The sequence below is a fragment of the Physeter macrocephalus genome, chromosome 19 (genome assembly GCF_002837175.3).
Source record: "Physeter macrocephalus isolate SW-GA chromosome 19, ASM283717v5, whole genome shotgun sequence".
In the NCBI taxonomy this organism is placed as follows: domain Eukaryota; kingdom Metazoa; phylum Chordata; class Mammalia; order Artiodactyla; family Physeteridae; genus Physeter; species Physeter macrocephalus.
The window spans coordinates 83077957-83091063 of NC_041232.1; the positions used below are offsets into that span (position 1 = coordinate 83077957).

General features: G+C 37.1%; 1 protein-coding gene across 1 annotated transcript in view; it reads right to left on the reverse strand.

The window, feature by feature from the left end:
- Window positions 1–13107, reverse strand: part of NETO1 (neuropilin and tolloid like 1) — a 92974-nt gene that overhangs the window by 51838 nt on the left and 28029 nt on the right. The gene's annotated exons all lie outside the window — the stretch shown is intronic.

Below are 13107 nucleotides of genomic sequence, written 5' to 3' on the forward strand. Positions count from 1 at the left end.
GCTGGAGAATTTACCAATGTTCAATAACAAGACATTCAGGAAGTGTGTAGATAAAACCAAGAAAATATATTGTAAAGAAATTATTAACAAGATTGAAAATACCTGCAGGGACTAGTTATCAAAAAGAGCCCAACATTTCTGAAAAACAACCAAATCGATTTAGAAAAGAAAATCACAATAACTGAAATTAAAAACCCCATAAACAGACTTACTATGAACTACCCAATGGAGAAACGCACAGAGAAACCCACACGGCCAGTGAGGAGGGAGCCTTGTTAAGAGCTGTGTGGATGAGCGAGTGCATCCTCATCCAGCTGAGCCTTGAGATAACTGTGGTTATCTTGCACACAGACCTGTCGATTTTTTTGTGTGTCTTAAATAATATTAGTCTTCAGTTGCCATAGAGTGGAAAGCGTGTAGAAGCTTCTCGTGTAGTTCTTCCTCAAAATAAGAATATATGGTTTCGCTTTCAGAACAAAATATTCCCTTTACCATTTTGTCTATTCTTTAGAAAAGAAGACTTTAAGTAGCCTAGTATTCTCAGATTTTAGAATTAAACACCAGGCGTTAAAATAAATAAATAAATAAATACACACACACACACACACACACACACACACGCACACGCACACACACACACAAACACACACACGCATGAGGCATTTTTTTATCCTAGAGGTTCCATTGCTTATTGAGATATGATTGACTTGATGAAAATATATATTACAATGCTACTATCCATATTACAATATTTCTTTGGGAAAATTTTATACCATAAAATAGTATGCTAATTATAACTTTATAAAAAGAGTTTCTCATGTATCTATTAGTCAAATAAAACCAACAAGTAATACATTCTCTTGAAACTCCCATGATAGTCATTGCAATTTTATCATGTGTATAACTTTCCAATATTAACAGCACAGGAAAATTAAAATAAGCTAAAAATATAAAAATGGAAGGCCAGTTACGTATGTATACACAGTCTATTCCTAAAACACACACACATACACCTCTGCAATGAGTTCTATTTTTCCACTGATTTGGATGGAATTTTTTTTGCATAAATTCCATAGAGTTCTTTTCTTTTTTTATCTGCCATTGACTTGTAAAGCCATGCAAATCTAAATCATGGCTGCCTTTGCTCCCTTCTTCCTTCTCATCTTCTTTCTCCCTTTATTTTTGTCTCTCGACTTTCTTTTCAAATTATGTTGAGAATTGTTCTGGAGTGCTTGGATGTAAGGCCACAGCAATCATGTGGTAATCATGTCCAATGCAACAAGGATAAGAGATGTCTGCCATATAAAATTGTGACATGGGAAGATTGTGACACATTTCATTCCAATGATGCATACGCATTTCTAACAAACCTTAGTTTATTTATATATTTGATACTGTTTGCTTTACAGAAAATGATGAGCTTCTAAAACATTGTATAATTGCTGAAATTTTGAGAATTGATTAACACTTCATGATTAAGTGTGCTATGATTACAAAAATATTTGACCTCGATATAGGGTTTATTTCAAAATGAGATATTTTCATAACGTTTCTAAACTTTGTTCTAGCAATAAAGCCTTTAATCAATCTTAAGACTACCAACACTAAAATATATAAATCTGGATTTAAAAAACTAACTTGAAATATTAAAAACATTAAAACTTTTGATATAATTATAATTGCACTTCTTAATTTGCATGTTTAAAATTTCTATCCTCATATATTGAAATTTCTGATAGTTGTCAACTATCATGAAACTTTCCTCATAGTGAAACAAACAGTAATAAAATAATATTAAGCATAAAAAGCAATGTTAAATGTAGGGAAATTTCTAAATAAAATATACTAAAAGTAAAAAAGGTTATTTTTTCATTGAAGTATGGCTGACTTACAATATTATATTAATTTCAGTTGTACAACATAATGATTCAATATTTTTATAGATTATACCCCATAATGGTTGTATTTCCCAATTCTGTACAATTTATCCTTGTTGCTAATTTATTTCATACGTAGTAGATTGCATCTCTTAATCCTATACCCCTATCTTGCCCCTCCCCCCTACTTTTTCTTTAAATACATAAAATTAATCTTGAATTATACTCGATATAAAAAAGACTGTAGGGTTTCCCTGGTGGCGCAGCGGTTGAGAGTCCGCCTGCCGATGCAGGGGACGCGGGTTCGCGCCCCGGTCCGGGAAGATCCCACATGCCGCGGGGCGGCTGGGCCCGTGAGCCATGGCCGCTGAGCCTGCGCGTCCGGAGCCTGTGCCCCGCAACGGGAGGGGCCACAGCAGTGAGAGGCCCGCGTCCCGCAAAAAAAAAAAAAAAAAGAAAAGACTGTAAGTTCAAGATATTGAATTTATATATCAGGGGTACTAATGCTCTCAGCTCATTCTATTTAATGAAACCATTCCCAGTCTCTATTTCAAAATTTATTTTGTTGATGTGAAATGCCTGCAATGAAAACTCAAACATATAGATGCCACTATTCTGGCACCAGAAAAATTAAGAGGGTTCTGTTTCTGCTTTTGTACTAGAAGGAAGTAAAGAATATGTTTCACATTAAAGCTACATAAGTGAGAAAATTCAAATTTATAAGCTACTCTAAAAAATTCAGAAAGGCCTTTTGACATATGGATAGTCCACTGATGTTCATTTAATTTATACAGAGACCATGAGAGAAGGATAAATGATTTTTACTTTTCATGTTTCAGGAAGGATCAACAATAAACGTGTGAGGATTAAACTTTATAAGCTCCTGTTTCTAAGATTTCAACTCGTTACAATGTACCTCCAGGTAGAGCGATTAAACAGAGAGATTAACATGTTGGAAACCACCCAGATTGGAAAGCAAAATCAATTACAGAATATGCAGGCTGCATTATCCTTTGCCATCTTTACCTAAGTAGGCAACTGTCCCTCTTCGTCCCAGTCCACTTGCTCTTACTAGTGGTGCCATTTGTTCAGTAGACATCTGTCCTCCTTCGGAAACACATAGGATGTTGCAACGATCACTTGTCAACTTGGCTGGGCCATGGGGTGTCCAGACATGGGGCCAAACGTTATTCTGGGTGTGCCTGTGAGGATGTTTCTGGATGAGGTTAATCTTTGAATTGGTAAAGAGAGTAAAGAAGATTGCCCTCCCTAATGTGGATGGACCTTATCCATGGAATAGCTGAAGACTGGAACAGAACAAAAACAGAACGAGACGGAGAGGAAAGACCTCCCGCCTGCCTGCTTGAACTAAGACATTAGTCTTTTCCTGCCTTTGGACTCAAACTGAAAAACTGGCTCTTGGTTCTGGAGCCTGTCCACTTATACTGTAACTACACCATTGGCTGTCCTGGTTCTCAGACTTTGGGATACAAACTGGAAATAAACCATCAGCTTTCCTGGGTCTCCAGCTGTAGAACTTTGGATTTCTAAGCCTCCATAATCATATGAGCCAATTCCTTTTAGTAAATCTCCTATATACGCCTGTATCTTTGATTCCATTTTTCTGAAGAACCCTGACCAATACAGATGACACACAGGTCCCCATAATCTGCCCTGCATCTCTCTCCTGCCTGTCTCTTGCCTAGGAAACAGCCCTAAATCTAGCTGACACATTACATCTTGTCTATTCCTTAGCACCTATATTTTGTCTCCTGGAGCTGAGCTCTCTTTGCCCTTTCTGTCTTCCTCTTCATATAAATAATAAAAGTATAGGAATCATCTCAGCAGAATCATGCAATGTTTAGTGAGCCCTCACAATATGCCAGGCCCTGTGCATTGATGATCTCATGAATCTTCAAAGTAATACTTATCTCACAGGGTGGTTATCATCCCAATTTTTAAAGTTGAAGAAAGTAAGACTTCAGGTGACTGAAAAAATTGGTGAAGGTTATGCCTCAAAAAAGTGGCAAAACTGGAATTTGAATGCAGGTAATCTTACCCTAGAGTCCACACTCTTCCCTGCTGTGGGGTTAAAGTGCCCTTCTAAGACTTAGTGTAACGGAACTGCAAGGAGAAAGGTGTAGGGCTGTGATGGGACACGGGGCTCAGGCTCACCTAGGTCACATACTGGACCTTCACCTGCTGGCTTCCTGTTAATTTTCTAAATTGTCCCAATGTCCTATAAATTGAAGAGCAGAGAAGCTGATTCATTTACTCCCCTGCTGGGGTCTGATGAGTGAGGGACGTTCCCTAGACACCTGGGTGACCACAGATACCTACTACCAGATCCAGCAGGGGAAGATTCTATGAGGAGAGCAGCAGATGTCTTGTACCATCTCTGACTTCTCACAGCTAGAGAGGAATGCGTGTGTAGCTCACAGATACAGAGGGGATGTCAGAAGTTCTGCGGGAGCTTGACTGGGGCTCAAGTCTCACGAGGCCGGAGGGGGTGGGGAGAGAGGGGCACCAGAGGAATGGCTGATCATGAGGCAGGCAGGTGGACCGGGTAAGAGAGTCAGCCCACGTGGGCTCGTGATACCAGGTAGCTGCAGACCGACCAGTGGGCCACGTAGGAGAGCGAGCCCTGGCACAGCCCAAGCCACAGATCAGACTGCAAGGATGGCAGCTACAGTGCCCTGACAGCAGCAACAAAACACCAACAGTGTCAGGAACGCTGCCCCTCCTGTGTCTCCTTGCAGGACTTGGGAAGTGGAGCAGACAGCAAGAGCCAGTTGCAGAGGAGGCATCAAAAGAATTGAGGTGAATCTTGACTATGACTTTTAAAAAAAGAGAGAATTTACTGGATAAGATTAAGTTGTTTACTGCCAAGCAAAACTATGAGCTCAGAGTCAAGAACAGAATTGTAGTTATGAAACAGAGTGACACTTTTCTATCCCCGAGTTTTGTGCATCTTTTAACTGAAAGATAGATAATACTTGTGCTACTATTATCAAAACAACATGGGTTGTCATAGGAATAAAAGCTGAAGACTTAACTCTTGGCAGACACTGTTCTCTAAGCTTTTTAAAAAAGAAATTATTAAGGCTGCATATCAAACTTCTGGAAAAGCAAGAAAAACAAAAGCAGCAATAGCAAGAAATTCTTCAACCGCCCTCCTTCCTGCTCCCCGCCAAAAAAAAGATATTCAAAGAAATCTTATTGTCCACAATACGATTTATTGGAATACATTCACGCCCACTCTTGTATGCATTGTCTGGGACTGCTTTCCCCCCACAATGGCAGAGCTGAGTAAATGCCACAGAAGCTGTGTAGCCCCCAAATATTTACTCTCTAGCCCTTTACTAAAGGGCATCTTGGCAATGAAAGGACTCTGATGGAAAAGAAAAACCGTGGGTGGTTTTGTGGAGGAATGACTTTGACTATATTTTTAAGACAACACTGTGGCTGCCATGTGGAAAATATTCTGTTGGGAATAGGGCTTGACTTTATTATACGATCTTATGTCTGTATTACAGCATTTTATTCTATGGCAATAATGTATACTCATCCAAAACTCCTAATGGAGTAGATATGTATTTTAAGAGTAGGTAGAGTTTTTTTGGTTTGTTTTAATCTCAGTAAACATAGTTCTCAAAATTCCTAACATTTAGTGGGTACTCAAGAAATAACTGTTAAAGGAGTAATGCACTCAAATCACGTGCTGGGTCTTCTCTGAAGGTAGCTTTATTTCTAATTATATTTCCATGGTGTTCTACTCTTAGTATGTTTCTCTCCTCATAAAATTTTTGTGAGCCTCAATCTTAGAATTATGATCTCAAATTGAACTTACAATTATCTGGCTCTGTATACTTGGTACAGATGAATTAGGTGTCCCCTTTGAACAATGGGACGTGCTGTCATGAGGACCTCGTTGCATGAAAATAGTTCCCAAATATTTATTTCCTTTCTTCAGACTAGAAAAGTGACTTAAAGTACCATAAGAGAGATCTGGATTACATATAAAATTACATCTTGCTTTTAGAATAACCGAACAAGAAAAGTTGTCACATATTCTTGTGAAAGTTCCAGTAAATTAAGAAATCTCCAGCCATGAACTCTTAAGCTAATCATGGTAGATGTGGAAAGAGATCAGAAATCGGTGGTTTTCTTTTCATTAATGCCTCTCTATCTTTTTATATTCCTTAATTTTCTATCATCCTGTATGTATATTTTAATTAATTTCAGGTGTGTTTCTTATAAGTATTATATAGCTGACATTTTCCTCAATCTAATCCACTTCTCAGTTTTTTTTTAATTGGTGAATTTACTCTGTTTATATTTATATTGATTAGTAACATATGTGGGTTTATTTTTGCCACCAAATTTTGTGTTTTCTTAAACCTTCTTTTTCTTCACACTTCCTTTTTCCAATCTTCCTGCCTTCCATTTGCTTTCTGTATTCCCTTCTAATTCTTTGCTGGCTTGGAAACCATAGACAGTATTTCTATACACCTAGTGGCTGTTCTCAAATTTGTAAGTTACCTGCTTAATGGTAAACTTCCAATATGTGTAAAGGCTTGGAAGTGGGTTTGCAGATTTTTTCTTTAATCTATTTTTTCTTGATGTTCAATATATTCATAGTAAAATAACTGTTTGAAAATGACTCTTAGGACTTCTGTTTCTTGTTATATTAATTGAGTAGAAGTTCTGAGAAGCACCACACTCATACACCCACACTTTTCCCCGAGGATAGTCCCATGACAATCACACTCATGGAGGTCTCACTTGTCCACTAGCACAGGATGACCTTCAGGCTCAAATAATCCTACGAGCCTGAGCTGAGCCCTTGCTGCACCGATGGAGCCTGGGCTGAAGTGACCTGCAGTAGCTGAGAGACAAACACCTGGAATCCAGGGCAAGTAGACAGGCCCATAGGAGAAGGGAATTTGGGGAATAGAAGTTCAAAAGTAAATTGGTCTGAATGTTTGGGCATGCTGAAAAGGAGTGTTTTGCTGATGCGTGATTCCTATATAGACATTTCTATGGGAGGTTTGAACTTTGGAAACCAACACTTTCAAGGGTGCTGACGTGGTACTGGTCAGGTGTTACCATTTGCTACTGGCAGAAAAAAATCAGAAGCAGAACAAGTCATCTTAAGAGGAAAGTTTCCATAAATTATTCCACACATGGCAATAGATTAAAAGAGAATATAAAAAGCTCACAAAAGGAGAAGGGTCATCATTCTACATGGCAGCCAGCACAAACAACATACAATAGATCTTAGAGTTTTGAATCATCAAATACAGAATATACTTTCTGTAGATATATATGTGATGATTTGAAAAGAGACTTTTGCAAAAAGAAGTATACAATAAGAAATTATTTAAAAAGAAAACAAAGAGATTGAAAATGGAATTTCCATATATAAATTTGTTAAAGAACACAATTGACAATATCTTAAAAAATAATAGCTAAACATTTTTCAGAGCTGATGAAAATAGGAAGCCGCTGATCTAGAAGGTATAATATCTTCCAGGAAACTAAATAAATAAAAGGAAATCCATGTAGACATGTGGCAGTAGAATCACTAAACGGAAGATGAAGATAAAACCTTGAAGGAGCAGAAAGAAAGGGCATGTCAATTAAAGGCAATGACAGTTAGAGTGATGGCAGACATTTCAATAGCAAAAACACAAGCCAAGAGACCGTCAAATAATATCTAGTAAGACTTGGCAGAAAAGGCCTGTCAACCTAGAATTGTCAGTCAGCCAAAGGATCTTTCAAGGATGAAGGGGAAATAAAGACATTTAGACAGTAAGTAAACATGGGAAGGTTTTTACCTCCAAGACACTGGTTCTAAAGGAAATTTTGAGGTTGTAATTCCCAAAGAAAAATGATCCGAGAACAGGAAAGGTCAGAAAACAAAGGAAATGGTAACAAGGAACACTCCACATTTTCTGATCACAATACAACTTAAATTAGAAGTTAATAACCAAAATAAATTAACTTCATTTAGAAATTGAAAACCACAATCACTGCAAAAAAAGAATGGACCAAGGAAGAAATTTTAAAAGACTTAGATCTGAATGGCAGTGAAAGAGATTAGATAAGACCTATATAGGAGGAAAGTTATACCATGCACCATGGTCATGAAATACAAGACTCAACATATTAAAAATGCTGGCTTTCCTCGAGATGATCTACAGACCAACCAAAATCCCAACAATGATCCTTTTTGGTGGAACGTGACAAGCTGATTCTCAGTTTCTTTGATGGAAGAATAAAGATGCAGAAATATCCAAGACACTCCGACTAGTTATTAAATCTTATTATAATACAATTTATTATTATTATTATTATTCTTGTATTTTCACAGTCCTAGCACATTCCTGACACACCTGACATTATTCAAACCTGTGAAATTTAAATGCATATTTTAACATCCAGCTTCTACTTTAGCTGTTAAAGTAAATCTATGTTTGTTTGACTCCAACATATGTTGACTTTTAGGAATTCAAGCAAATGATTTCCTCCTTTGCCAAAAGGAAGACTGAAAAATAAATGGAATAATAAGGGCAGAAAAACCGCAGGGAACAAAACGATGTTTGGCCAGCTTCTCTGAAACTGAGGGAGCACGCATACTGCTCTTTAGTCAGGAGCACAAGATAGTCCTGCTCTTGGTGTACCATTCTGTCACATTTGTGTAGCTCTAAAGACAACGTGCCCGTGTGTAGGTGTGAGCACTGCCTTATAGTTTGAGGCTAAAATGAATTACCCCAGGATTGAGCCAGGCAGGTTAAGATACATCTGAATACATTTGGAGTGTATCCACAGACGGGAAAGTTAACCTCAGCGCAAGAAAAGAGAGACTCCTGGTTGTACAAATAAAGAAGAAGGGGCGATTTGGAAGAGTTCATAGTGTACGTCTCTGAGATGGTCTCAGTCCCGTCCCCAGAGCTACATATGTGGCTGAAATCAAAGAGGAAGTACTAAAATATCTATTGCTTTATCATCGTATCGTATGGAGTATATAAGTCATCCACAGATTTCGGGAAGCAGCAGCATGGGTGAGGAAGCAGCCTCCACATGAGATAGGAACAGCAGGGCTATATTGGCTCGGGCTTGAGAGAGTGGGAACGGTGCTGCTGAAATTGGCAAAAGCTGTGGCATCTGCGTCCACATGTTCAGCACCATGGACAGTATCCAAACACCGGAAACTGAGGCTGGCATCTAGGTGTGAACTTCAGCAAAGTCGGTAACACCACATATGTCTTCAGAAAACCATTGTCATATCACTTATATTGGGCACTGAAAGGGAATGGGATATCTAAACAAGGATCCCAAGGAAGAAGTAGAAAAAGGACCCCAAAAACAAAGGCCATAGGGGCTGTTGCTTGGCTTGAGATTCCTCAATGAGCAGATATAATAAAGAAGACTGCCAGAATTCTGGGGGAGCAGATTTCGTTTGGGGGGTAGGATGGACAGGGAGGAGGTGGATTTCACCAGGTAGAAGCAAGGCATAAGAAAAACCTGTCTTAAGGCTAATTCCTAGTGAAGCCAAGTCTTGCATAAAGAAGAAACAAAAGATGAACTTTAACCGCCCCCTTCCTTAACACTGCATTGTGCCTCAGATTCAAACACCTACTCTTTCTTCATACTCCCATCACATTATTCCTTTCACAGACTAGGTTCCTGAAGATTATTCTACATTATAAACTCTGGTTGCCCAGATTTATTCACTGCTTAATCCTCTGCAGTCTGAATTCTACCTTAACCACTCAGGAAAATTATATTTGATAGAAATATCAATTACTTCTTCTAAATGCAAAAAAATGGATTGATAATTGTATTCCATCTTATACATCACAAACCAACTTACTTGAAAAGGTCTCTTTCCCTTGGTTTCTGGTACCCCCACTCCACCACTTGAAGCTCCGACACTAGTTAGCCACCCATCAGAGTACTTATTTTAGGTGTCTCAAACAGCAACATGTCTGTTTTCTTGCCAACACACCTACTCAAATGTTTTCTTTATCTTTCTTGATATTTCTTTGCTGAGCGATATGATCTACACCCCTGATTTCCACCACCACCCCCATGTCAGTGACTAACACAATTGACTCCACCGATCAGATCTCTCCTATAACTTAAAATTCCATTCAACAAGTGGAGCTATGACAACGAATTAAAAATGGTTCATTTCTGCATAGAATTACAGTCTGGTGCATCAGATAATTAAAAAACACTGGGTTACTTCACTTCTGTATTTCAAAGATACCTCAAACCAAAGATGTTCCCATGTAACTCACTGTCTTTTCTCCTAACATATAATCAGAGAACATACGCTATAAATTTGAACATCTCTGTAACTCTTGAAGCTATATCTTCCTATCCATCTCTGGTGCTGCCACTAGAACTCATGTTAATTCACCTGGACATCTTTTACAGCTTCCCGATTCATAAACAAGTCCACCTTCTCCCAATTTACTTTCTATCTATCTTGTGATCCAACAATATTTCTGTGTTTCAACTATGATCATCTCCATACATAAAATCTTTTGGTGGTTTCTACTGTTTCAAGACTAAACTCAAATACGTTAGCATAGCAGATACTGACTTTCATCTTGGATAACTTTTCCAAACACATCATTCATTATACTTTTGTGCACAGCCTTTTTTTCAACCAAGCCAAATCGCTTGCAGTTTTTCTTTCTTTTTTTTCTTTTTTTTTTTGCTTGTTTGTTTGTTTTGATGGAAAAGCAATAGCAATATTTCTGTCTTTGGGCATTGTGGCCCAAGAGTCTGGAAGGCCTGTTCTACCTTCCTCCTAGTGCTTCCTCTTCTAAGTGCCTCGAGAGAGGATTTGGATTTACCCCTTGAGAATGTTTCTCTGTTGCCTAGCCTCGTCTGAGTTCGGGAAGCTCTCTTCCTTAAACCATATGTTATCTTTATTATGACATATATCACATTGTACCTTCTATCTCCTAAGGTAGGATATGAGCGGTATGCGTTTCATTTATTTGTTACCTCCAGTGCCTAGCACATGAATAAATAACTGATAGAAGAACTAGTTGATGTCTTTAGAATTCCTGCTAGCTCTACCATGCGCTTACTCTTAAATTTTGGTGCAACATAAAATGTTTTGTAATTCTTAGAAAATAAAATACAAATGTAGTCCCTGAACTTTACTTACAAAAATATTTCATAACATCCTACACATTTCAGTAGGACTCAAAATATTTTTTAGGAAAACCATTATTGCTTGCAATAGTTAATAAGTCTCAGGTTTGAAATTAGAGTAGTTTACATAACTCTCATAAAGATCAAATTTCTTTCAGGGAAATATAAACACTTCGGATTTTATTTACTTACATTTATTCTTTAGGAAGAGCCACTTCTAAATTATATTGCATACGAATTAAAAAAGAACCAAGTCATTTTCTTTAGGCTTTTATTAACCCATAAACTGCAAGGCTTATAATTCTGTCTCTTGAGCTCATAGGTAACATCTGGCAGCTGATGTTTATAATTTCCGTTACACAACATCTTCTGGTTTATTAGCATGATCCAAGGGATTGATATGTGACTAGACTAGCCCAATACACTCCACTGGCTGCCCTCATGTTTATATAGGCTGCTAGTAATGAATAGACGGAATATCATTTATTATAATTCAGCTTTCTGTTTAAAATTTTATAGTTTTGGTGTTTATATGTATATTTTACTTATATAGGAATGTAATAAAAAGCTGTTTTTAATAATGGTATATTTTTACTAGCAAGTGATACTATTTTATTCAACTTTTTAATGTCTGGTTTATTATGCCAATAACTTGAAACAAATAAAATGAGCAAAAGTTAGAAATACTTTTGGACAGTTTGAACATTGTTCATTTGAAATGTGTTATTAATTTAAAGATTTTAAAAGTATTTATTGTACTTTCTTTTCACTGGTCATCAATCTATAATCATTATGTATACATTGATTTCAAAAGAACCACGGTAGGCACTGAATAAGATACAGAACCAGATCAAGGGAAGTAAAACCTACCTAGGAATATTTAACATATCAACACGAAACTTACAGAATAACACACAACAATAAAAAATAACTACTGCCAAATCTGGGGATATAGTCTAGGAAGGGTATGCTATAGGAATTTAAAGAAAAGACAACAAGGTTAGGAAGATTCAAGGGAGAAACATTTTATGAAAGAAGAACATTATCTCTCAACAGGGTAAAATGCAGGGAGAGCTGTACTTTTAATAATTAATGGTGAGTAATCTAACAAGAAGATGGCAAAAGGTGATAAAGAGCTTTTCAGAGAAAACAAAAAGTTACTATCTTATCACTTCCCTTCCCTAGTTTTTTCTCTTTGATGGCCCTGACAACCAGCAAGTAGATTTTGATATGTAAAATTAAAAGAGGGAAAAATAAGACAAAACAATCTTTTAATTAAATAATTCATTCAGTCAAAACAGGGAATTTGCAGGTTGCATTTAGCATATGACTAAAAGTGTCCACTGGAAATTTTTTTTTCCTGCCCTGGAGACAGATCTAACCATGTTTCTTGCTCAAATGTTCACCGAAGATTCAACTGTTTATGTGTAATCTAGAGAAAAATAATAAATGCAATAAATGCTTATTAAGCAATCTATTCCATATAGTGTACCAAAAACTCTGCATGCCTTATATTTTAAATAGTCTCAGTAACCCGATGAGTTCGGTGTTGCTGTTCCCACTTTATAGGTGAGAGATCTGAAGGGCACCGAAGGCCAAACGACTACAGAGTGATGGAGCAGGTTTTTAACCAAACTCTCCAAAGTGAGTTACTTCCCTTTGAACCACAGGTTATATTTTGCTGTAGCAAAATCTTTAGAACAGCAGTTAAAAGGATTTGAATATGTGTAACTTTATGCCAGATCTCTAGTATTTAATGCAAACCATTCCCACAGAAATACAGTCTATACCAGACAATATAACACAGAAATAAATATTTGGGCCCCAGCTCCAATTCCACTCTTAAGTTATCTGACATTTTAAAAAGTTAATCAACTATTCTAAACAATATTAATTTCTTTATGAGAAATACAGAAGTAATGAAAATAATTTAGTTGTCAATTTCATAACATTTTTATTCAGATCATAATGAGGCTGGAGCTAGAGAAAATTCATATTTTGTAATTCATTAATTTTTTTCTGTATTTATTTTGGGCCTTGAAATCATCTC